The sequence below is a fragment of the Rhodamnia argentea genome, chromosome 3, assembly GCF_020921035.1.
Source record: "Rhodamnia argentea isolate NSW1041297 chromosome 3, ASM2092103v1, whole genome shotgun sequence".
Classification (NCBI taxonomy): domain Eukaryota; kingdom Viridiplantae; phylum Streptophyta; class Magnoliopsida; order Myrtales; family Myrtaceae; genus Rhodamnia; species Rhodamnia argentea.
In genome coordinates, this window is record NC_063152.1 from 16,281,434 (window position 1) to 16,288,914 (window position 7,481).

The 7,481-nt window shown below is 39.1% G+C and overlaps 1 long non-coding RNA gene across 2 annotated transcripts; it reads right to left on the reverse strand.

The window, feature by feature from the left end:
• Nucleotides 1–17: 17 nt before the first annotated feature.
• On the reverse strand, nucleotides 18–2,112 carry LOC115732890. 2 transcript variants are annotated; one of them, XR_007197962.1, is made up of 4 exons: nucleotides 2,071–2,112; nucleotides 952–989; nucleotides 762–828; nucleotides 18–148 (listed from the first exon to the last, which is right to left on the reverse strand). It is a non-coding gene; the product is annotated as an uncharacterized LOC115732890 (long non-coding RNA). The 2 variants fall into 2 exon arrangements; XR_007197961.1 differs by having other exon boundaries at nucleotides 952–985; nucleotides 2,071–2,106.
• Nucleotides 2,113–7,481: the final 5,369 nt, after the last annotated feature.

Below are 7,481 nucleotides of genomic sequence, written 5' to 3' on the forward strand. Positions count from 1 at the left end.
ATGCTGCTGCACAATTATGCGTACTTCACATGACACATGAAGGGAGCATGCTGAAAATTTCTCTGCAACTTCTGCAGACGGAAGTCCATTCCTCCGCCACCATTCAAGAAGGACATCAGTGAGCTTCCATTTCTGCACGTCTTCTTGCCTAGGAAATCGCAAGGAGAAACATAAACAAAGCATCAGTGAGCTTCCATTTGGAACCGGGATTTATCTTTGAATCGCTGCATCTCTCACCGTCGTTTCCTTCTTCCTCAGTGTCGAAAGGAGAGCTACAGTAATGCAAATAACAAATAGTTAACCGAAGCAAATAATAGCAACACAACCATAATTCGTCCATTCCCTCTTCAAATTGCCTCTTTCGTATCTGCTCCATGTTGACTAGTCTTTGAAGGCTTCAACTGTGTCCATCCTCTGCTTAGTATGTAGACTATGTGAGGAAGATCCTTACATCCTAAGGACAGGATTTTCGCTAAAGCCAACTGGATGAGATCATGATCCTATTGGAAGAGCCACTGTCTCCAAGACAGAATCATCGATACACCGCATTTGGAAAATTTCGGTTCTTTCTTCAAATACCCCAACACTAAGAGTCTAAGACATGATCTTATGCGTGAAGCATGGAAAACTCTCTCCGCTCCTCAATGTCAAGGTGTGGACATTGTTTGAAGAGCATTCTCCTTACTATCAATTCAGAACAACAACAAAGTGCTGTCGGCCAAAATCCATAGAAAGGGGCAGACAAGCAATGATACACATACTTTCTGTGTCTCATTAGTCCTGTTTCTTCTTGCCGCAATAAGGTGCCCTTCCTCAACAATCACACAGCTGTCCAATCAAGGTCTAATATAAGTAAGCACAATGTGAAATCATGAAAATACTAATTATCTTAATTAGAAAATAAAGTAACACATCTAAAATGTGCATGCTTACTGAAAATCGGTATCTTACTCAACTTGAACTTCAAGGCTGTCCAAAGCAAGCTCTGCCTTATACAAAAGAAGGCAGATGAGTCTTGTTATTTGCTAGGAGAAAAAAATATGAGTATAAAGAGTTAGAATTTCTGTCATACGTGCATTCGGGCAATTCAAGAGGAAATCGGCGTGAAGTTGCTAGCAGTAGAAATTTTTCAGTATCAATATGCAGCTAATAATTAAATGAATTATTTGACCCCCCCCCCAAAAAAAAAAAAAAAAACGGGATGGGGGGAATGAATCTATATCTTGTAGCTATAAGATCGGGATCATGCGGGTTCACTATAATATATTGATCACATAACCTGTAATTCGGAGGCAAATCCCAACCTTATACCGATATGGCTCTAACAACACTAATGCAAAAATAGCAACTAATTTGACAAACTACATGATGCTCCTTCCAGTGTGTCTTGCTATTGGTACCTCGGAAATTTGTCTTTCGTTAGTCAGGTCTTACTCGAACATTCAAGAAGAATCCAGGAGTTTTAGCTTCTCGTCATTTTCCTTGATAAAGCTATGGCACATAAGGACAAAAAGAGAATCCTACACTGCTGCTAAGGCCTCAGAAACAAGAATAAACAATTAGCTTAGTGCTTTTGTCTCTATTCCACTGAATTAACTCATGTAAACTCCGTGTTTCCCATGATTTTTTTTTTTTTTGCCTCTTCAAGCCCCTCATAAAACATAGAGACGGGGCCCTATCCTAGTGATCGAAGTTTCTCAGAATTCAATTCTCCTGGAAAACTTATCACCGGCTGCACATCTGTATGAAAAGTACATACTACATATCCACATTTCCTGAAAAGAGGGCTGAACCATCCCCATGTACGCCCTACTTCCTATTATTTCACTTTCCCTCACTTATATTTACTTTGAACCTAGACTTCACCTACTTCTTTCAATAACCTATGAAATCTCTATCAAGCATCCACAGACAAAACTTACGAAGTAACACTGTTTTAGTGTCTCTCGAACAAATTCGATGGCACACCCTTCAAGTTTCCAGCGCAATTATACCACCAACTGAGTCGAATTCAAAATCCAGCTCAAGCATTACATCAACTTAATAAAATTCGAATGTGTCAGGCATCACCTCATCTATAGCAAGCTGCGTGAAGCCCAGAACATCAGGGGAAAAATCATTCACCCGAAGCTACGTTACCAGCTTCCATGGCTTCTGGTAGGCGGTGGTAGTCTGTTCCCTCTGCTGGCCGGCCTCCCTCCCCGTCGGTTTGCTAGGGACTCTGTTTCCGGAAGATGAGCTTCTCCTGTTTGTTGCCTCATTTGGCAAGTGGTGATCTTCAATTCGTTGGAGCTCACTTGTGTCGATTGGAAGATGAAGAGTAGTGATGTTGAAGGCAGCGTCGATGGAGTTGGAAGTTTGCCTATCTATGGCGGAGAATAGGAAGGAGCTTACGGGACATCGAAGAAAATGAACAAAGAGAAGAAAAAAGTTTGCCTATGGGTTCCAGTGAGCACTAAGGAGCAACACACGGTTGAGAAAAGAAAACGTGGAGAAAGAACACACTCAAATCAAGATCAGTTGAGCTCAATTACCTACGAATTGCTTCCGTAGCAAGTTCCCGTCATTCTAACAACAACAGCTGCGAGCCAACACAACCATTCTCATCTCTGCCAATCGAATGAAAAAGTCCACATGATCTTGGTCCGCATCCCTCGAGTGAGAATAACCTCTTCATTTCTCTCTATACCATTTGACTTCGTTCCTCAACGCTTATTTGACAATCTTGCAAGCGTTCATCTAGATCTGTTTCAATGGAATTGTCTTCGGACATGAGTGAACTCTCGGCTTTTGAATCTGTTGATCCAGGAACAACCTCACAGAGTACATGTGGATCCCATTAGCCCGTTTCTCCAAATCTCATGGTGCAAATCATTCTCTAGTGGCTTGCATATTATTCAGAGTCCCCATGCTAGCACGTCTCCTTGTCACCGTAAGGCTAAGTTGTGGATACCTCCCAACAATTTGGCCAAAATCGACTTTTCCCCATAGATTATCCGGAATGAAATACTGGATATAGATATGACACTTACTCAAATAAGGGAACTGTTGTTGCTTGGAACCCCGCCATTCGCCATTAACATGTTGTCCAATTATCAAAAAGGCTTCCTCTTCCAAATAATGTCCAAGGACAATAACACAACGAGCCAATCCAAGAAACTTCTTATACATGCCTTTTGAAACCACGAGCGAAGCGGAACACATTTCGATGGGGCTATAGTCTCCAATCTACATCCATTCAGGCGCCTTGCTATTAATAGGCAGGAGTGGCACCTTGCTATCCACAGTGAGGATCCACTGACATCTTATTTCCGAAGAAAAGAAAAGAGCAATGAAGAAGATAGCGCATTTTTGTATATTCTTGTTCAAGCTTTTGTTTGTTTTATTTTTCCGAGAAAACACAGAAAAAATAAAATCATTTTTTTTAGCACATCATATGGTTCCATATCACATTAATCATTCAATTCACATTTTAAGCCAATCAATCGAAAGGGGTTTTCATAAAATTGATACCGAAAGGACATTAATTTTTTTAATTAATGTAATGATGTCCTCGAACTCACTTTCTCTAGTTTGCAGAGGTAGCATAATTCTCCTGCTATTTTATATAGGTTTCTTATCGGCCTACCGTAAATGATTAGTGGGGGCTCCAATTTAATATTTTTTCATGAATAAACTTAAGTTACGATTTGGTATGAACTTGGAAGAGTCCAAGTTAGATTAATTGAATAATTAACCTGATAATTCATTAATATAATATTTTTCTGAACTTTGGATCACGACAATAATAGTGAAATATTATTAAAAATGGTCCACATCAGCGTTGAGCATACCATGTAGGATGGCCAATGCCCAAGCAGCAATTTTCAGCTAAAATTGGTCGGATGGACTCAATTGGAAAAATTTGAAAATGTTTAGGACTCAATTGACCAAATTAAAAGGTTTATGACTCACTTGGAAAAAGTGCAATGGACTAATTTTATTAGCCTCGTTCTTGACTAAGTAAATGGATGAATTTCTTCATACAACTGTTTGGCAGGTAGAGTCAAGTAGTCATGTTTGGTAGCTATGTAATAGACTGTCGTTTTGACATTCTATATGCCAAGAAAATGTCAAAGATGTATGTATAATTCCACACTTATGCATATAATATTAATTGTATTCTTCTCGATGCCCGCAGTTTTGATAACACCTTCACCTGGGGAAGATCATCGTATTCGAGTTTAAATCCGACTCTATTAACATACCTACCGAGACTCATCTTCTTTTAAAAATTAAGTAATTAGTTTCAAGAAAACTAGTCATATTAGCCATTTATTCTCCCATCATCCACTTGATAACGTACGAATTTCAGAAAATCAGTTTCTCAACACTTTCCTATCTCTCTTGAGAAGTAGGGCGAGAGAAAGTCAATATGATATTGGCATTGGTTTTTCCAACGAAACGAAGTACTTTTTTGTCTTTCTCATTCGAGTCCCCCACTCTCGTTTCAATGATGAGCCCGAACGCATTTTCGGTGCCATAGAGCTAGACGGCCGGATACTTCTTTAGACCGTCTCTTGAAACACCTGCTTATCCTGCATATCTATTCTACTAAGACCCTCCGGTCCCTCTCCATGGGTAAACCTTAGTACTGGCTTACCTCGTTAACAGCATACTTTTTATTTGGACCAAACAACATACTTTTTATAGCAAAAGAGGGAAAAAAAAAAAAAGACAATATTTTAGAATGATGCCATGTATATCAAAGCATGATATATTGAAGTAACGAAGCATATGGCAATTAGGTCGTCAAAAGAGCTGGGTCATATTCAACGCTCAATGGAACTTTGCCTCATCACTTTTTCTACCTACTTCTAATAGCATATTGATTATTCAATCATGTGACTCCCATATAAAAACTTGCCAGCTCTCCACGCACACGAACAAGAGCATATGGAATATTCAATCATGTGATCCCATAAAAATAAGCACTTGAGATCAAATGGGCTTACGGGTGCATGTAAGAGTAAAAGTTGGTTTAACACCGCACCTAGTATGATTCTACATTTTTCATAGAGAATGGATCTTCAGTCTTTGCAACCTGCAAATGCGGGGATAAATGGCCTTCGGCTAATATGTAGAGCAAGTGATTCATTGATGTCATGTATAAAGTTCAATATATATCAATAAATGGAAAAATGTAATTAGCATCACATGTTATTTTAGTGACAATTTGTCACTGTCTCCAAGTCTAAAATCACATGTATAAGAAAAATATGAGACATAAAGTTTATATCCTTAGTATGTTGAGAGTTTCAAGGATTCGACTGTGTTGTGACCGCGGAAGTGATACATTTGATTGCGTTAGAGAAACGCAGGTTTTATATTGTGGTGGGATATCTCATGTTCGAATGTGTGGTCATACTCTCAAAGGAGATAATTGTCTATTAATTTATGGAGAGATACACGTACAACTTGTGATTGAGGAGTAATTGATCTAGTGGTTCAAACACATATACCATATGAAACTTCTTGTCACATAATTTGTCATAGCCATCTCAACCAGCCATATCAAATCATTTGAGATTTTCTCACAAGTATGTAGGACGTAATTATTGTAACCAGGAGCATAAAATTAGCGAATGGAATTCTTTGCTAGCAAATCCATGCTAAATTATGCAAACCATTTACCTCTTTTACCATCAGTAGGGATACATGATATAGTCCAGAACTATGAAGCTCAAAGACGTCTATTGCACGCCTCGCTTGAAAACTAAAAAGAATTAAGCTACTTTGGACCTTAGTCTGTCCTTAATCTGCTATATATAAGGGTCAATCTGGATGTCGAGATTTCTTAGATGTAAAACTCTAAGAGGGTATTTGTGCTTACATGGAAGAAAAAGATATCTTTGGTAATTGGGGGGTGGTAATGATGAAGGTAGACACCATGTCAACTTGGACTAACTATTGCCGAGTAGACTCATATAGTAGCAACACATGCCCAGAGCGAGTGAATTGAAAATTCATCTCTCGCGTCGCTGGCTTGTGCTTCGCACAATGCCTATTAACTAGCTTGCTAGCAGCGTACTTTTGCTTAATATGAAGCTCAAACACGTCTATTGCACGCTCGGGATTACCTCACAGTTTGAAAACTCAAAAAGAATCAAGCTACTAGAAAAATATCTATACGATAAAAATTAGCAACATAAAATTGTTATCTAGAAAGGGCTACGCCAAATGTGGAGGTCGACTCGGGTTTGGAGATTGATCAAATATAGTCTAAGCCAAAATGACTTATTTAACCAATATTGACTTATCTTCATGCAATACAAATTCAATGATTTTTACGTGACGAGCCCGAAATCCAACCCATACTTGACCCAATTCAAGTTCCAATTCTAGTAATTTTTCTCCTTAAATTTCCAATTCTAGCAATAGTTAGTGAATTGAGAGCTCGAAAACAAATGCATAACCGTGATGACTTTGAACTAATCGAGTTTCGATAGCCAAATCGAGCTTTATTGTGAGAGATCAGAATCAAGCATTACAAATCCTAGAGTTTCAGCGCTAACTCACCGTGAGGTCGCCAGCTCGAGCCAAGAATGATATCCCAACCGCACTTCTTGGCAATTCATTAACGCGACGTGCAATGAATATGGGCATGTTCCCGACCTATTAAAACTCGTATGCAGAGTTACGCATAGCTTTTGCCGTAAACTAGTTTAACAATCTGTTAATTTCAACTTAAAAGCATGAAACGGACTTGGCATCGCAGCTGCAACCCTCAGGAAACGCTTGAACTTCCGGACAAAAACTGGTTTGAACATGGATTATGCTTCCTTTCTCAGCTCTCCTGACGAAATTCCGGGATTGGAAAAGCGGCAAATGCCAGTTAGAGTGCAGTGAATAATTTGAAAACACAAGCAGGGGAGAATCTTATTATGCTAGGATCAACACCAATTTCTCGAATGGCAATCTGGCTAAGAATACTCATTCTAGAGGAAAGCTACATATGATAAACAGGGCATATGAAGATAAAGACTGGGCATCTGAAACTCTAGCTTTTGCTTACTGGGCAAACTTTACTTACCAACAATCATACGGCCGAACGCCGCTGCAGTCAATAAACTATAGTTAGTGCCAGTCTGGATAAGGCTGCCGACCATCTAAATATAAACAGGGCGATTCTTAGAGGCTTTTGATTCAGACAGGCATCTTCGCTTCAGAGAGATCTTGGCACCACAGATCTGACTGAGACAAGATTTGTGGATGACTTGTGAGTTAGTATTGGCTGGGACGGGTTTAAATCAACTACGTCTTCCAAACATTACTTATCTGCAAGATGAGTCCTCTTGCCTGATGTTGTATTCGGAAAGGCAATGAGCTACTTCATGTTTCCCGCAATACTTTTGACTCAGAGAAGCATAAATATAAATTTCAGGCTCTAAAAGTCAAAGTTTGCGCGATTTATTTCTTTACCTAGATTTTTTGTTTAGAAG